Consider the following 18913-nt stretch of genomic DNA (forward strand, 5'->3'; position numbering starts at 1 on the left):
TCTTGGACTGGTGACTACAGCTTTTTCCCCTATAGCTTTGCAAAGGACCCATACCATATTACAGTCTGAGGCTGAGGAAACCTGCTTGGTGTGGTGGGGTTAGGTGGCTCTCTCTTGTATTCACCTCGTTCTTGTCTGATTGTAGTGGATCGGTGACTCTGGTGAAGTCTTATTTGTGAAGAAATACAAGCAACTAAGACATCCCACACCCATGGACAACAACTGGAAAAGGAAAATCAACCCTTCACTTTACCACACAACCAGGGTACCACCCAAGATAGTCCTTGGGTAATTGGCCTAGGTTAGGAGTTCCAAACCAATTGATTTTGTCAGTACAAACTCTCCAGTGGGAGTTCAAAATGTCTCCAGAACCTAGATGGTGGAAGTCTACTGGTTACTAAAATTTCCCTCATTCCAGTGCTCTGTGCAGTCAGAAAGGCCCGCCTGGTAGCAGATTTGGGCCATTGGGCTGAGTCCCTTTCTCCACGTTGCTCCTGTTTAACGCCTAGTCACTGGTGACCCCACAGGCTGAGGTCCTGCTCCCTCCAATAAGCAGATGAGCCAGGGCTTTGTGCCTGTCAGAGTCAAAGGAAGGTCAGTACCCCCACTGCCGGCCACTATGTTTTGCTATCAGATGGCTGTGGGAGCTGATGCCTGCCTGCTTTGGATACTCAATAACCATTGGTGAGTGTCCCACTTTGCTCAGTTTTATCCTGAGGGTAACAAGTTAGCAAATTCTTTTCTCCCTCAGCCAAAGAGCCTTTGCCCCTGCCACTCTGCAGCACTGGTATCCCTATAGAGCGAGTTCTGGTTTCCCCTGGCAGTCTTCAGAGTTGGGGAGGTATCTCTTCAAGATTAGACCCTGGCAGAATCTCTCTCATGTTGCTGGATCATTGTCGGAAGTGAACCTATGCAGCTCTCAGGCAACTGCCACAGCCATGGAGTTCTGGCTGTAGAAGAAGCTCCGGGAGTGCAGGGCACATGAATCCAGCAGCAGGGCCAGGGATGCTGCACACAGTTCTGGCAGTGACTGGTGCCTGGTGAGTTTCGGCAAGGAGAGTGTTTGGCTCACGACTATGACCTAGCAGGGTGCAGCATGGTGGCAGAGTGGGTGAGGGGTTCAGGGCGCTGGACGTGGCTCTAGTAGGCTCTGGCCGGGCAGGGGTGGAGCACTTAGTCCAGCGTGGGGGACGGGCGCTGCTCATGAGCCTCCTCTCACAGTCTCTGCAGGGGTTAGGCTTCTGGTTCATCAGGCAAGAGGGGAAGGGTGGACTGGAAGTTCAGAATGGCAGGGAAAATATTAGTTCAATTTTTCTGCCTGGCAAGAGAGTTCTCAGGGTCACAACAGGGTCCCTCTGCGGAAGTGGACCCCACTTCCTACAGCTCCAACCCATGGGGTGAGACAAGAGGTCCTCGGTTCATCTCTCACCTGTAGAAAACCTACAGGAGAAAACACAGAGAAACAGAAATCAAAAACTAAAACAAAAACACAACTTTCTTGGGGGAGGGGATAAACACTTTTCCTTTGGGATGAATTTTGTACCTGAAGTTTGCTTTCTTGGAGTTGCAGCTTACCTTAGCAGAGATGTACAGTTATCACTCATTTCTCTCAGCTCAGCTCCCAGGCTTCAGCTTAGTTGGGTACTTTCTGGACATTATCCTTCCCTCTAGACAGGAGCTCCTGTCAGAGGCTTACTCCAGTTGGCCATCTTGCCCCTCCCTCTGCAAAAAACATTCTGTTGCAAGTATCTTTTTTGTAAAATGATTTTTTGCCTTCTGGATATGTACAACTAGTGGAGGAATTGTAGGATTAAACAACAAGTCTACATTTAGTTGCCTAAGTGATCTCCAAACTTCTTTCATAAAGGAACGTATTAGCTTGCATTCCCACCAGCAGTGCAGAAGAGTTCCCTTTTCTCCACATCCACGCCAACATCTGTAGTTTCAGGATTTTCTGATATGGGCTACACTGACTGGAATAGATGATATCCAAAAGTGGTTTTGATTTGCATTTATCTGATGATTAAAGATGATGAGCATTTTTCATGTTTCTGTAAGCCATGTGCCTATCTTCTGCAGAGAACCTTCTGTTCAAGTCTCTTGCTCACAATGAAATGGGATCACTTGTTCTTTTCTTATTAATGTGTTTGAGTTCTCTGTGGATTCTACTTTGTCAGAAACCTTTGTCACAAACATAACCTGCAAATAGCTTCCCCCATTCTGAGAGCTGTCTGCTTGTTTTACTTACTGTGTTCTTGGATGTGCAGATGCTTTTTAGTTTGATCAGTTCCCAGTAATATGTTTTTGGTGTTGATTCAATTGTCTGGGGGGGAGGGGGTCCTATTTCTAAAATATTCTTCCAGGCCTATTTTTCATGTGTTTTCTCTGAACTCTCTCCAAGTTTCTTTAAAGTTTCATTTCTTAAGTTTAAATCTTTTATCCAGTGAGAATCAATTTTTGTTAATGGTGAAAGTGTGGGTCTAGTTTCATTCTTCTACGAGGCACTAGCCAATTCACCCAGGACCATTTGTTAAAGAGGGAATCTTTCCCCCAATTTTGGTTTTAGATAGACTCATCAAATATCAAATGAAGATAAGTGGATGGGTTCATCTTTTGGTTCTCTATCTGTTCCATACATCGACCTCTCTATTTTTCTGCCAGTACCATGCTGTTTTGATCACTGTAGACTTAGAGTATAGTCTGAAGTCTAGTGGCATGATTACTCCTGATTTGTTTTTTTATCTGAGTAATGGCTTGGCTATTAGAGGTTTTTTTCTGATTCCATATAAAATGAAGTACTATTTTTTTTCAGATCTTTAACGTATGACAGTGGTGCTTTAATAGCAATTGCATTAAATTTATATATTTCTTTGGGTAGTATAGACATTTTAACTATGTTGATTCTTCCCCATCATAAGCATGGTATGTTTTTCCATTTTTTAACATCTTCAACTATTTCTTTTCTCAGAGTTTCATAGTTCTCTTTATAGAGATCTTTCACATCCCTTGTTAGGTAAATTCCCAAATATTTCATCTTCTTTGGCACTACTGTAAAAGGAATAGAGTCCTTGACTGTTTTTTCAGCTTGAATATTGTTAGTGTATACAAAAGCTATCGGTTTGTTAATACTGATATTGTATCCTGAGATGCTACTGTATTCCTTGATCACTTCTAAGCATTTTGTAGTTGATTCCCTAGGGTTTTCCAGGTATAAAATCATATCATCTGTGAAGAGTCAGAGTTTGATCTCCTCTGATTCCGTTTGGATACCCTTGAGTGCCTTCTCTTGCCTGATTGTCATAGCTAAGGCTTCCATTACTATGTTGAATAGTAGTGGAAGCAATAGGCATCCTTGTCTCATTCCAAATCTGAGTGGAAATGTTTTCAATTTTATTCCATTCAATATTATCTTGGCTGTGGGCTTGCCATAGATAGACCTCTATCAGTTTAAGAAATGACCCTTCTAAATATTTTCTTAAGTGCTTTGATCATGAAAGGATGCTGGATATTATCAAGAGCTTTATCTGCATCAATTGGGAGAATCATATGGTCTTTTTAAAATTTTGTTCATGTTATGTATTATATTTATAGATTTACATATGTTTGACCAACTGTATAACCCTGGGATACGGCCACCTTGGTCATGGCGTATAATTAGTTTGATGTGTTGCTGAATCCTGTTTGCTAGGATCTTATTGAATATTTTTGCATCTATATTCATTAATGATATTGGTCTATAATTTTCTTTCATTGTTGGGTCTTTTCATGGTTTGGGGATCAGGGTGATATTGCTTCATAGAATGTATTGAGAAGTATTCCTTCTTCTTCTGTTTTGGAAAAAGTTATTTAATGTAGGTTTTATTTCCTCTCTGAAAGTTTGGTAGAATTCTGATGTGAAGCCAACTGGTCACGGACTTTTTTTTTATTTTGAGATTTTGTATTGCCAATGCTATTTCAGTGCTACATATAGATCTATTCAACATTTCCAACTCTTTCTGGCTCAGTCTAGGCAAATGGCATGCTTCCAGGAATTGGTCTAGAGTTTTCTTGTAGTATTCATTATGGATTTTTTTTAATTCCTGAGGTGTCTGCTGTTATTTCACCTTTATCATTTTTGATGATGATATTAGGGGTTTTAATTTTCTTGTTCTGGTTATTTTAGCCAAAGGTTTATCAATTTTGTTAATATTTTCATAAAACCACCTTTTTATTCATTGACCTTATGATTTATTCTTTTGTTTTTAACTTAATTTAATTCCTCTATCTAATTTTGGTTATTTCTTTTCTTCAGCTGAATTTGGAGTTGAAATGGTTTTCCTTTTCCAGTTTCTTGAGATATCCCATTAAGTATCTGGCTTCCACTCTTTCCATTCTGTAGGGGAACACTTTCAATACTATAAATTTTCCTCTTATGACTGCCTTTGCATTATCCCACAGGTTTTGATAATTTGTGTCTTCATTGTCATTTTGTTATAAAAATTTGGTGATTTCCTTCTTAATCTCGTCTTTCACCCAGCTATCATTCAGCATAAAGTTATTTAGTTTCTATGACTTGTCTTGAGTATCAAGGTTCCTGTTGTTGAATTCAACTTTTATTCCATGATGATCTGAGAAAATACAAGGAATAATTTCTGTTCTTTTAAGTATGCTGTGTTTAGACTTCTCACCTAGGATGTGGTCAATTTTTGAGGTTGATCCATGGGCTGATAAGAAGAATGTCTATTCGTTTTATGAGGATAAAATGTTCTGTACGTCTGTTATGTCCATTTTTTCTTAAGTCAAGTTTATGTCAAATATGTTTTTGTTTAGCTTTTTCTTGGAGGATCTATCCAACACTGTCAAAAAAATGTTAAAATCTCAAAGCATTACAGTTCAGAAAGATATCAAATTGTTCATGTCTGTAAGGGTTTCCATTATAAATTGAAGATCATTCTGGTAGGGCATATAAAAGCTAATAATTGAAATCTCTTCATACTGAGTGTTTCCCTTGACAAACATAAAGTGGCAATCCTTATCTTTACTTAAATTTGTTTATTTAATGCCTGTCATATCAGTGAATAAAATTGCAGCCCCTGCTTTTTACTGATTTCCATTTGCCTGAATTATAAATGTCTATTCCTTCAACTTCAGTCTACTTTTATCATTTAAGGTAAGATGAGATTCTTACATACAACAGATATCTGGCCTGAGTTTTTGTTTCAAATCAGCCAACCTGTATCTCTTTATAGGACAATTTAAGCCATTCACATTAATTGAGAGTATTGATAAGGATGGTACTGTTTTGCTTGTCATGTTTTCAAGTGTCCAGTGGATATTTTTAATCCTTTCACAATAGTGGATGTTAGGTTTTTTCCAAGGCTCTCTGGGTGAGTTTACTTTGTTAGTAGATCATTAAGCTGATCATTATGGAAGATGGTTCTGAGAATATCCTGGTTTAGTTTTGGCAAATTTATTCAGCATGTGTAAATTGGTAAAGTATTTGATTTCTCAATCACAAATGAAATTCAGTTCAGCTGGATACAGGATCCTGGGCTAAAAGATGTTTTGTTTTAGGATATTCAAGGTCGATGACCATCCTCTTCTTGCTTGAAAATTTCAGCTGAGAGATCTGCAGTCATTCTAATATTATTCCCCTTGTAAGTTATAATTTTCTTATGTGTGGCTGATTGCAGATTTTTCTCCTTCATATTAACTTTGGGAAAGTTAATTACAATGTGTGTAGGAGATTCTTTATTTGGATTAAGTTGTGGTGGGGATTTGAAGCTGTCTGCTTTCTGAATTTCTGTATCTCTTTCCATGTCTGGGAAATTCTCCTCCATTATATCTTGGCGTAGAACCTCAGTGTCTTTAGGGCCATCCTCTTCTTCTTCACTATAAGGGAAAGGTTTCTCTTTTGGAGTGGTCCCAAAACTCTCTCAGGGAGGATCCAGTTTTCCTCTCCATTTCTCTGCCTCTTTTAGCTTTTGGGAGCATTTAAAATCTGTCTTCAACTTCAGAGATACTCTCTTCTGCAAGCTCCATCCTATTACTGAGGTATAAACCATATTTCTCATTTATCTGAGGTCTGAAATTTCCTTCCTCATTGTGTCCAAATCCTTGAAGATTGTGTCTTTGAATTTATTGATTTCTGGTGACAATTTTTGAACTACTTTTTGAATTTCTACTCCCAACTTTACTTCCTTTCTATTAATACTATTTGCCATCCATATTCTGAATTCTGTTTGTGACATTTCATCCATTTGCTTATGAATGACATCTTCTGTTGTGTCTCCTTTGTCATTCCTTGGGGGAGTTGATGTACTCTGATTATTCATGTTGCCAGAGTTTTTTCTGCTGGTTCTTCCCCAAGATTATTTTTCACAGTCTGGCTAGAGAAGCTGGTAAGGTGAAATTGGATTGAGGACTCACGGAGTTATGTTTAAATAGCTCTTTGCCAAGGAGCTGGGACTGATGACTGTATCTTTTCCCCCACAGTTTAGAAAGCTCCCTTTCAGCCCTGCAGTCTGAGACTCTGGGGACTTGCTTGGTGTGATGGGGTTAGGTGGCTCTATCTTGAATTCAGCCAGCCTCTATCCAATCCTAATGAAACGGTGGCATTGGGCTGAAATCTCTGCTGGGGAGAGAAGCAAGCAACTAAGACACCCCACCTCCCATGGACAACTGTAAGAGGAGAATCAGTCCCTGCCACTACAACACAACTACAGGTATACCTTGGAGGCTCCCCAGGTGGCTGGTCCAGGTCAAGAATTCCAAACCAATTATCCCAGGCAGCACAATCATTGTTCAATTGGGAGAGTTCATAAGGTTTCCAGCAACTAGACAACAGGGGTGCACTAGTAGCTCTAGTGTGACTCACTCCATTGCTCCAGTTGTGTGTGGAGTCAGAAAAACCCTGCCCAGAAAAAGAGTTAGTCTAGAGGGTTTGGATTCTCCTTTTCTACCTTGTACCTCTGCCATACCCAGTCACTTCCATACCCATACCACTGGGCTGTGGCTCAGGTCCCTTCAATGAGCAAATGCGTCATGGATTTACACCTGCCAGAGTTAAATGGGGGTCAATGCCTACTCAGCCTGTCCACTGCACTCTGCTAGCAGCAGGCAGAAGAGGCTGAAGCCTCTAGTGCTCACTGGAAACTGGAGAGTGTTCCACCTGAGTCTATTCCAAGCTGTGGTTAATGTTGCAGCATTTGTTTTTCTCCCTCAGAGACCTCACCTCTGTCCCAGCCTCCCTCCTTCTCTGGTATCCCTGCAGGGACAAGCCCGTCTCCCTCTAGCAGTCCACAGAATTGGGGAGGTGTCTATCCAAAATTTACCTCTGACAGGAGTCCACCATTATCGCTGCTACATGGCAGGTGCTGCCACATGGGTTCCCATGACTCTGCCTGCCACTGATATGCCCTTTCACAGTGCTGAGCCAGTCACCAACTCCCTGAATCTCTCTGCACTTCTATTCTAGTCACAGTCTCAGCACAGCTATGCTGCTGAAAGCCATGCAATGCCCATCCCTAGCAAGGAAACAATGGACACTCCAATCTATGCAGAGTGTAAGCTTCCACACTGTCAGACAAGGGGGAAAATGTGGACTGTGAGTTCAGAATGGCAGGGAAAATATTTGTTCAACTTTTATGCTGGGCAAAAGAATGCCCAGGCTCACAGCAGGATCTCTCTGAAAAAGGAGTCCTGGCCTTCAGACACTCTCTCCCATGTGGTGAGATGAGAGGTCTTCTGTTCATTGCTCACTTGTAGACAGCACACATTAAGCCACTCTCTTGGGGGCGGGGTATGGACTCTCATCCTCTTTGGGATGGATTTTGTACCTGAAATTTGCTTCTTTGAGTTGTACCTTGCCTCATCAGGAATGATGTGCACTTATCAATCTCTCTAAGCTCAGCTCCCACCCTTCAAATTTATTGGGTTGATTTTGGCCATCTCTCCCTCTGGATGGGAGCATCTGTTGACAGCCGGCTCCAGTCTGCCATCTTAACTCTGTCTTGCTCTTTAAGTTACTGTGCTTCTGACCTAATGTGCTGAAGTGTCTTTTTGATAAAGGACTAATAGGACGAGAAGAGGGAAGAGCAAGAAGGGATAAAAGATTTTTTAAAAACAGAATAGAGAAATGAAAGGGGGTGTGTAAAAGGGAAGATTAACACAAAGAAGGGAGAAGCTCAGGGTCCATAAATCAGTGGTTAGGGTGCCAGCCACGTATACCAGGGCTGGTGGGTTCACACCCAGTCTGGGCCTGCAAAATAAACACCACCACCAACAACAAAAATACACAGGCACTGTGGCAGGTGTTTGTAGTCCCAGCTACTTGGGAGGCAGAGGCAAGGGAATTGCTTGAGGCCAAGAGTTTGAGGTTGCTGTGAGCTATGATGCTATGGCACTCTACATTGGGCAACAAAGTGAGACTCTGCCTCATGAAGAAAAGAAAAGGAGGGGAGAAACTGATAGAGACAGAAGTAATAATGGTGTTCAGTAGGGCTCTGTGACCCACTCCCACAAATCCCAACCTCTGGGCTGGCTCTGTTTAGTGGATTCCTTACATGTGCAGGTTCTTGCCAACCTGAGCAGACACTGGACGCCCCTCCACCAATAGAGAAGAAAAACGAAAATACCACAAATCAAATGAAAATGAGCAAACATAAGACAATAAGACATAAAATTGAGGGGGAAACAATTATCAGAGGCAGAAAAACTGGCAAAAATGAAGTCCCCATTATAAAAAAAAAGGCAACAATGACAAATATATTTATATGAAAAACACGAAGATATAAAGATAAAGAAAATTCTGGGGGGGGATGAAAAAGAAAACATTTTTTTTTGAAAAGAAAAAACAAACAGACTAACAATAACAATAACTTCAACAACAAAAAAGAAAAAAACTATGTATACATATCTCGCTGAATATTGTCTGAGAAACAGGTGATCCTCTGAGACATGAGGTGCTAAGCACAATACAGCTGTATAAGATGAAGACTTAAAGCCCCTGCTGATTTCTTCATCATGCCTTCCTGTCCACTGAGAATGGCAAATTTCCTTCAGTTCTTTAGCCCTTTCTTCACTGTTCTGAAAAAGAACAGAAGGTACATCGTCAAGTTCTAAAAGTAGTTGTGGTGACCAATAGAAAAAAGAACAAACTTCCTCAGTTGTTCCCAATGCAACAGATACTCTCATAACAAGCACTGATTTTGTCAACCATATATTTAAGGCACAGGAAGAGCAAAATGTGTAGCTAGCTTGGGTATATTTATATAGAAGTTTAGAAGCAACAACTTTCATTTTGGAAGAAAATCCACTGGACACAATGTAAGCCTGGTCGCAATATTCCATATTTAGCCCCAACTCCTCAGTTATTGTAGTGTGAAATTCCACAGCCAAAATGTCTGCATCAGTTTCATAAGGCAGAAAACCCACAAATTTCTCTCTCAGGTTATGAGATTCATCCATGAACCTCACCAGCACTGGTATGTACTCTTCCCCTGCTATGTCCACTATATCATCTGCAATAAGAGAAAAGAAGCATGAGCCTCTCACTTCTGTGAGAATTTCTACCTGAGTGCAGCTCTCACAGATTTTTAGCATATGTTTCTGCTGTATTTTAGAACAAAACAATGTGTTAACTACTGTTGTCTCAAAGCGCTTTTTCAGAACCTCTTAACCAGAATTTATCTGGCACTCCAGCAGTGCTTGAAAGTTATCAGGAGTAAAGAGACCTTCTGGGAGTTCATCAGGCTCATGTATATCTGGAGGTATGTCCTCCCCCCAAGAATCAAGATTTCGGCCTCGGCCATGCTGCTGGATCCTCTGTCGGTACCAATTTCAAACCTCTCTCCACCTCTGGGGCTGGTGGAGGAGAAAGAACCAGTGAGGAAGAAGTGTCTGGAGGAAAATGTGGCTGCAGAAGAAGGGACCAGCAGCTGGAGCAGCCAGACGTTAATTTGTAGAAGTGAATAAAACTGATTTGGGAAGATAGGATAACCACAGTTGTGGAAAGAACGTACGTTCATATTAGAAAAACATTGGATCAGATTGGATAGTGCCACATTCTGACAGTGGAGAGTTTACCATTAGTAGAAAACTTTTCAGCCTATAATCCAGCTGGAACCCAAGCTCATTAAAAATGGATAGCATGGAGGCAGAGACAAGATGGATGAGGGAAGCCAGCTTTCCACAGAGGCTCCCATCCAGAAGGAGAGTTAAAGGACAGAAATTTAGCAAGTAACCTGGCAGATTAGAGCTGCACCAAGAGAGAAGGTTGAAGAACGCACATCAACCCTGCTGAGGTGAGCTGCAACCCCAAGGATACAAACAAAAGGAACAAAATCCATCACCAAGAAGAAGGGAGTCCCATCCCCAATGAGAACGGCTTGGAATACCCCATAAACAAACAAGCAGAGTTCAAAAGTCCTCCCATTATACTCCATGGGAGAGACTCTCTAAAAACTGGACCTACTTTCCCTCCTAGGGTGCCATGGTGTGCTCCTGCCAGGCCTAAAACTGTGCAAAACTGTATATATTCTCTACCTGCAATTCTGAGCTCCCAGCACTCCCCTCCACTCTCACCCTGAGGTCTGGAGGCCTGTACCCCAGGAATCCAGATTCTTGGGTTATTTACTGAGGGGTGTGCACAGGGCCTGAACTGCAGCTGGTTAGTGCTGATTCTGCGGCATGGGAGTGAGGAGAGGATGGTCAGCTGAGAGGGAACCACGCCGGAGCGGCGGTGCCCCGAGGTGCAAAGCAGCAGCCATTTTTGGCAACAATAGGGCTCACCCCTGGATATTCTGGAGTCACACCCCCTGTTCCTCTGGGCAACAAGAAGAGGCCAGGCATATTCTCAGGTGGCAACCACTGGAGGAAAAGATCTGGGATGGAAATGCAGGCCCCAAGAGTAAAGGATTTGCCTGAGGCGGTACCGGCCTGGGTGAAGTGCGGGGACTAGAAAAGGCACGTGCAGTGCCGGCTGACTCTCAGGGTGGGGCTGACCCAGAAGACCACTTTACTGAGCCTAAGACGCACCTGGCCCCCAGGGGATCATCAGCCTAGGCAAAGGAGGGCAGAAGGATAGAACTGACAGCTAACTGTGCTGCGAATACAAACTATCAAGCAACAGCGAAGGCAGGGCCTGAGGCACAGGTTCTGTGAACTCAACACAGCTTCTCTTCTGCAAGGGACTTTAGCCAGGACATAAACAAATTCTGCAAAGTTGTTCTTTTCTGTCAGTAACATCAATCAGGGGTGGGCCTGGAACTCAGTGAACAACCCCAGCCTCCATCAAGCACCCAAGGTTGTTAGGCCTCACCTCCCCCTGAAGGATAGATCTGGGATAATTAAAAGAGAGCAGTGGCCTGGCTAAGGAGACATAGATTTCCTTGTGATTCAGGCAGGTGCAAAACTCTGGAGTATCTGCTCATTGGATGCAATTGGGTCACAGCCCTGCGGGGTTATCAGTCACTGGGTGTGACAGAGGTGAAAGGTAGAAAAGATGGCATCAACCTTCCCAGACTATTATATTTGCTGAGTGGGTCCTCCAGACCTCACAGAGCACTGGAGCAAGTCATATTTCAGTTCTAAACAGAACCCTGTGATCTAGTTCCCAGAGACCTTTTAAACTCTTCCACCTGAGACAGGTGATGACTGAGACAATTAATTTGGACATTTTGAAGTAAATCAATTGCCTGAGGACTATCCAAGTGGTGCCTTGAGTGTGTGGTTGTAAGAAGGTTTGATTTTCCTTTTTCAATTGTTACCTGAGGGAAGTGGGGTGATTAATTGCTAGTATTTCCCCACAGCTGAGACTTCAATCCAGAGTAACTGTTTCACTAGTGTCAGAAAGAGAACACCTGAAAAAAAAAAAAAAGCAGAGATCCTTAGCCCCACCACACCAAACAGGTCCCCAGTTTCTCAGGCTGTAACATTGTATGGGTCCTCGGCAAAGCTCCAGGAGAAAAATCAAATGGTGTAAAATTATCATGGGGCAGAATCAGTGGAAAAACTCTAGTAACATGAATAACCAGAGTAGATCAACTCACCCAAGGAAAGATATGGCAGATGTCAGTGAAGATCTCATTCATAAACCAAGATGGCCAAGATGTCAGAAAATGAATTCAGAATTTGGATTGCAAAGAAGATTAATAGAATGGGGGAAATTTTGGAATTACAAATGTGAGGAGAAATTCAAAAGTTGTCTCAAGAATTCAACGAATTTAAAGACAAAACCACCAAAGATTTTGACACATCAAAGCAAGAATTACCAGTCCTCAAAGATCTGAAAAATACAGTAGAACCCCTCAGTAACAGAGTGGAGCAAGCAGAAGAAAGGATTTCTGACTTTGAAGACAAAGCTTTTTAATGCTCAAAAATGCTCAAAGAGGAGGAGAAATGGAGAGCAAAAATGGATCATGCTCTCAGAGAGCTCTGGGATAATTAAAAGAAGGCTAATATCCACCTCATTGGAATCCTGGAAAGTGATGAAATGGCTTCGGAAGGCACAGAGGCCACTCTCCATGAAATTATGAAAGAGAATTTTCCAGACAAGCCAAGAGATTCTGAAATTCAGATAGCAGACAGTTTCAGAACCCCAGCATGACTCAACCCAAATAAGACTTCCCCCAGGCACATCATAATTAACTTCACTAAATTTAATATGAAGCAGAAGATTCTGAATGTAGCCAAATGTAAGAAAACCATTACATACAAAGGGAAGAATATAAGAATGACTGCAGATCTCTCTGCTGAAACTTTTCAAGCCAGAAGAGGGTAGTCATAGACTTTTAATGTCCTAAAACAAAATAACTTTCACCCTCAGATTCTGTATCCAGCTCAAATGAGTTTTATTTATGATGGAGAAATTAAATAATTTAATGACATTCACAAGTTGAAGAAATTTGCCGTAACCGAACCAGCTCTTCAAGATATTCTTAGACCTATCCTACATAATGATCAGCCCAATCCTCTACCACAGAAGTAAACTCACTCAGAAATTTTCATCAAACTCCGACTTCCACAATGGCAAAAGGATTAAAAATGTCCACTAGACTTTTGAAAAACTCGATAACCAAAATTTTACCAGACTTATTTATATTCTCCATTAAGGTGAACAGCTTAAATTTCCTCTAAAGAAGCACAGGTTGGCTGACTGAACACAAAAACTCAGGCCAGATATTTGCTAAATACAAGAATCACACCTTACCATAAAAGATAAATATAGACTCAGGGTGAAAGGATGGTCGTCCATATTTCACCCAAATGGTAATCAGAATAAAGCAAATGTTGCAATTCTATTTGCAGATAAAATAGGTTTTAAACCAACAGAATGAAGGAAGGATAAGAATGGTCACCTCATATTTGTCAAGGGCAATACTCAATATGATAATATTTCAATTATTAATATTTATGCTCCTAACCTGAATGTGCCTCAATTTATAAGAGAAACTCTAAGAGACAAGAGAAACTTGATTTCCTTCAGCTACATAATAGTCGGAGATTACAACACTTCTTTGTTAGTGTTGGATAGATCCTCCAATAAAAAGCTGAGCAAAGAAATTTTAGATTTAAACTTAACCATCCAACATTTGTATTTAGCAGAAATCTAAAGAACATTTCATCCCCAAAAAAGTGAATACACATACTTCTCATCAGCCCATGGAACATTACATCCTTCGTATTAACCTGGATGGAAGTGGAAGACATTATTCTTAGTAAAGCATCACAAGAATGGAGAAGCATGAATCCTATGTACTCAATCTTGATATGAGGACAATTAATGACAATTAAGGTTATGGGGGGGAGCAGAAAGAGGGATGGAGGGAGGGGAGTGGGGCCTTAGTGTGTGTCACACTTTATGGGGGCAAGACATGATTGCAAAAGGGACTTTACCTAACAATTGCAATCAGTGTAACTGGCTTATTGTACCCTCAATGAATCCCCAACAATAAAAAAAAGAAAAAAAAATAGATCACATCTTAGGTTACAAGTCTAACCTCAGTAAATTTAAAGGAATTGAAATTATTCCTTGCATCTTCTTGGACCACCATGGAATAAAAGTTGAACTCAGTAACAACAGGAATCTGCATAATCATACAAAAACATGGAAGTTAAATAACCTTATACTGAATGATAGCCGGGTCAAAGATGAGATTAAGAAGAAAATTGCCAAATTTTTGGAAAAAAAACGACAATGAAGACACGAATTATCAGAACCTCAGGGATACCGCAAAGGCAGTTCTAAGAGGGAAATTTATAGAACTGTAAGCCTTCCTTAAGAGAACGGAAAGAGAGGAAGATAACAACTTAATGGGACATCTCAAGCAACTGAAAAAGGAAGAACATTCAAACCCCAAAACCAGCAGAAGGAAAGAAATAACCAAAATTACAGCAGAATTAAATGAAATTGAAAACAAAAGAATTATACAACACATCACTAAATCAAAAAGTTGGGTTTTTTGAAAAGGTCAATAAAATAGATAAACCTTTGGCTAACCTAAGCAGGAAAAATAGAGTAAAATCTCTAATTTTATCAATCAGTAATGACAAAGACGAAATAACAACAGACTCCTGAGAAATTCAAAAAAGTCTTAATGAATATTACAAGAAATTTTATTCTCAAAAATATGAAAATCTAAAGGAAATTGACCAATACTTGGAAGCATGTCACCTTAGAAGACATAGCCAGAATCACGTGGAAATGTTGAACAGGCCTATATCAACTTCTGAAATAGCATCAGCCATACAAAATTTCCCTAAAAAGGAAAGCCCAAGACCAGATGGCTTCACATCAGAATTCTACCAAAACTTTAAAAAGGAACTAGTAACTATATTACTCAACCTCTTCCAAAATATAGAAAAAGAAGGAAGACTACCAGACACGTTCTATGAAGCAAACATCACCCTGATCCCCAAACTAGGAAAAAATCCAACAAGTAAAGAAAATTATAGACCAATATCACTAATTAATATAGATGCAAAAATATTCAACACAATCCTAACAAACAGAATCCAGCAACATATCAAACAAATTATACATCATAACCAACTCGGTTTTATCCCAGCATCACAAGGCTGGTTCAATATACGTAAATCTATAAGTACAATTCAGCACACAAACAAATTAAAAAATAAAGACAATATGATTCCCTCAATTAATAAACAAAAAGCTTTTGATAATATCCAGCAGCCTTTTTCATCAGAACACTTAAGAAAATTGGTATAGAAGACACATTTCTTAACTGATAGAGGCCATCTACAGCAAACCCACAGCCAAAATCGTATTGAATGGAATAAAACTGAAATCATTTCTACTCAGTTCAGAAACCAGACAAGGTTGCCCATTGTCTCCACTGCTCTTTAACATTGCAAAGGAAGTTTTAGCCATCACAATTAGGAAAGAAAAGGTGATCAAGGGTATCCATATAGGGTTAGAAAAGATCAAACGTTTACTCTTTGCAGATGATATGATTGTATATCTGGAAAACACAAGAGATTCTATTACAAAACTCTTAGAAGTAATCTAGGAATACAGCAGCACCTTACGTTACAAAATCAACATTCATAAATCAGTAGCCTTTATATATACCAACAATAGTCAAGCTGAAAAAACAGTCTAGGTCTCTATCCCATTCACAGTAGTGCCAAAGAAGATGAAATATTTGGGAGTTTATCTAAAAAAGGACATGAATGATCTCTATAAAAAGAACTATGAAACTCTAAGAAAACAAATAGCTGAAAATGTTAACAAATGGAAAAACATACTATGCTCATGGCTGGGAAGAACCAACATTGTTAAAATGTCCATATTATCCAAATCAATACAGAATTTCAATGCAATCCCTATTAAAGCTCCACTATCATACTTTAACAATCTTGAAAAAATAATACTTAGTTCTATATGCAATCTGAAAAAAACTCAAATAACCAAGACATTCCTCAGAAATAAAAACAAAGCATGAGGAATCACGCTACTGGACCTCAGACTATATTATAAATCGATAGTGATCAAAACAGCATGATACTGGCACAAAAACAGAGAGGTAGATGAATGGAACAGAATAGAGAAGCAGGAGATGAACCCAGCCACTTAATGTTATTTATTCTTTGACAAGCCAATTAAAAACATTCAGTGGAGAACAGATTCCCTATTTAACAAATGGTGCTGGGTAAACTGGCTGGCAACCTATAGAAGACTGAAACTGGACCTACAACTTTCACCATTACATATGATAGACTCTCACTGGATTAAAGATTTAAGCTTAAGACATGAAAATATAAAAATACTAGAAGAGAGAGCAGGGGAAAACCTTGAAGAAATCGGTCTGGGCGAGTATTTTATGATGAGGACCCCCTGGGTAATTGAAGCATATTCAAAGATACACTACTGGGACCCGATCAAACTAAAAAGCTTCTGCACAACCAAGAACACAGTAAGTAAAGCAAGCAGAGAGCCCTCAGAATGGAAGAAGGTATTTGCAGGTTATGTCTCCGACAAAGGTTTATTAACCAAAATCCACAGAGAACACAAGCATATAAGCAAGAACAGAACAAGTGGTCCCATCGTAGGCTGGGCAAGGTACTTGAATAGAAACTTCTCTGAAGATTACAGGTGCATGGCCTACAGACATATGAAAAAATGCTCATCATCCTTAATCATCAAATAAGTGCAAATCAATACTACTTTTAGATATCATCTAACTCCAGTAATATTAGCCATATCAAAAAATCCCAAGACCAGAGATGTTGGCGTGGATGTGGAGAAAAGGGAGCACTTCTACACTGCTGGTGGGAATGCAAATTAATACATTCCTTTTGGAAAGATGTATGGAGAATACTTAGAGATCTGAAAATAGATCTGCCATTCAATCCTATTATCCCTCTACTAGGAATATACCCAGAAGACCAAAAATCACATCACAACAAAGATATTTGTACCAGAATGTTTATTGCAGCCCAATTCATAATTGCTCAGTCATGGAAAAAGCCCAAATGCCCATTGATCCACTTTTGGATTAATAAATTTTGGTATATGTACACCATGGAATATTATGTACCCTTAAAAAAAGATGAAGACTTTACCTCTTTCATATTTACATGGATGGAACTGGAACATATTCTTCTTAGTAAAGTATCACAAGAATGGAAGAAAAAGTATCCAATGTACTCAGCCCAACTATGAAATTAATTTATTCCTTTCATATGAAAGTTATAACCCAGTTATAACCTAAGAATAAGGGGAAGAGGGAGAGGGATTGTAGGGAGGGGTATAATGGGAGGATGGAGGGTGATTGGTGGGATGACACCTACGGTGCATCTTAACACAGGTACGTGTGAAACTTAGTAAATGTAGAATATAAATGTTTTTACACAAAAGCTAATAAAATGCCAGGAAGGGTATGTTAACCAGTATGATGAAAATATGTTAAATGGTCTATTAAACCAGTGTATGGTGCTCCATGATCGCATTAATGTGCACAGCTATGATTTAATAATAATAATAAAAGAATCAAGATTTCAAATAGAGATTTTAGATATTCTTTGTTTTCCTTCACTTCAAGTTTTAGAGGGAAAATGTCCTCATCCTGTTCTTCACCCCACTTCTTCTGCACTGGGGTTTTGAGCATTGCTGTCACTGGTTTCTTTATGTTTTTGTTCCTGTTCAGAAGTTTCATCAATCTTTTTCTGTTTCAAAGTCCTGATTTCATCTTCCTTCAATTCTTTTATTCATTTTCTGTGTCTACCGTGTGGATTGTTCAAATGACTGGTAGGATCAAATATTGTTGGTATTGCATTATCTACCTAGAACTATAAGCGCTAGTTCTACAGATTATAGAGGTCTCAAAGTTTCTGGCACATAATTGATAAGGTTTATGTAGTTGATCAGGTGTTTCATCTTCTAAGTCTGCTCTCCTACAATTATCCACCCACTTCTGGCATCTGGCTGGATCTCGTGGGAATCTGAAGAAGGCCAAGTCAGACTGCATGCTCTTCCGTGTGCAGTTATTTGCAACACAGAAGTTTGGCATCGTTGCCTGGTGGCAGATCCACTCAGCCCTCCCCTCCCTACCTCCTCAGGGAAGTCCGCCCGCCCACTGGACCCGAGAGGGGAGCCAGGCCGCCCAGCCAATTGAGCAAATTCTCTCCTAGTTTTACCTGTTTTAAAACTTCAATTACATTAGATAATATTAAGTATGTATTCTTTTGCCCCTTGATTCTCTGCTCAGAATTATGCTTGTGATATTTAGCCCTGTGGATATGTGTACTTTTATTTCTACTGTTGTGACATATTCCATTATATATGAATAACTATATTTCTCACTTCCAGCTTTGAATTTTCCCTGTTTTGTTAAAATCCTAGAGGTAAAAATGCTTAGAGAGACAAACATTTTGTGGATTTTTAGTAGTTTGGAAAGTATGAAATAGCCAATTTATTTAAGTACTTGTTTGACAAATGATATCTCTGTTATTTTACTTTGACATTCCTTTTTTTATTGTGAATACACATCCTTGTTCTTTCATACAAACATTTTGGCTTATGACTATCATTTGAAATTTTTTAAGGTGCACTGCAGGTGTGGTCCCACCAATACACCCTCCCTCCATCTATCCTCCCCCTCCTCCCCTTCCCTCTCCCCCATATGTCAAATGGTCTATAAAAACAGTGTATGGTGCCCCATGATTGCATTAATGTACAAAGCTATGATTTCATAAAAAATAAATAGAAATAATAATAGTAAAAATAATGAAATTTTTTAGAGTAACTTTTGTGAAACCATGGATAATTTTAAAAATCATGTTATTTTTTATATGAGTTACATCATGGAACCAATGCAGCTCAGATAGCTTGAAATATCAATAAAGTGTTTGCAAAGGATGTGGCTAATGAATACACGTACATATAAGGCTTGAGAAGTTGTATTCTGTTGAT

General features: G+C 39.8%; 1 pseudogene; it reads right to left on the reverse strand.

Annotated features, from left to right (window-relative positions):
* Positions 1-919: 919 nt before the first annotated feature.
* On the reverse strand, positions 920-18011 carry LOC128576846 (52 kDa repressor of the inhibitor of the protein kinase-like; annotated as a pseudogene).
* Between the last annotated feature and the right edge of the window lie 902 nt (positions 18012-18913).

Source organism: Nycticebus coucang, chromosome X (assembly GCF_027406575.1).
Source record: "Nycticebus coucang isolate mNycCou1 chromosome X, mNycCou1.pri, whole genome shotgun sequence".
NCBI classification, from domain to species: Eukaryota; Metazoa; Chordata; class Mammalia; order Primates; family Lorisidae; genus Nycticebus; species Nycticebus coucang.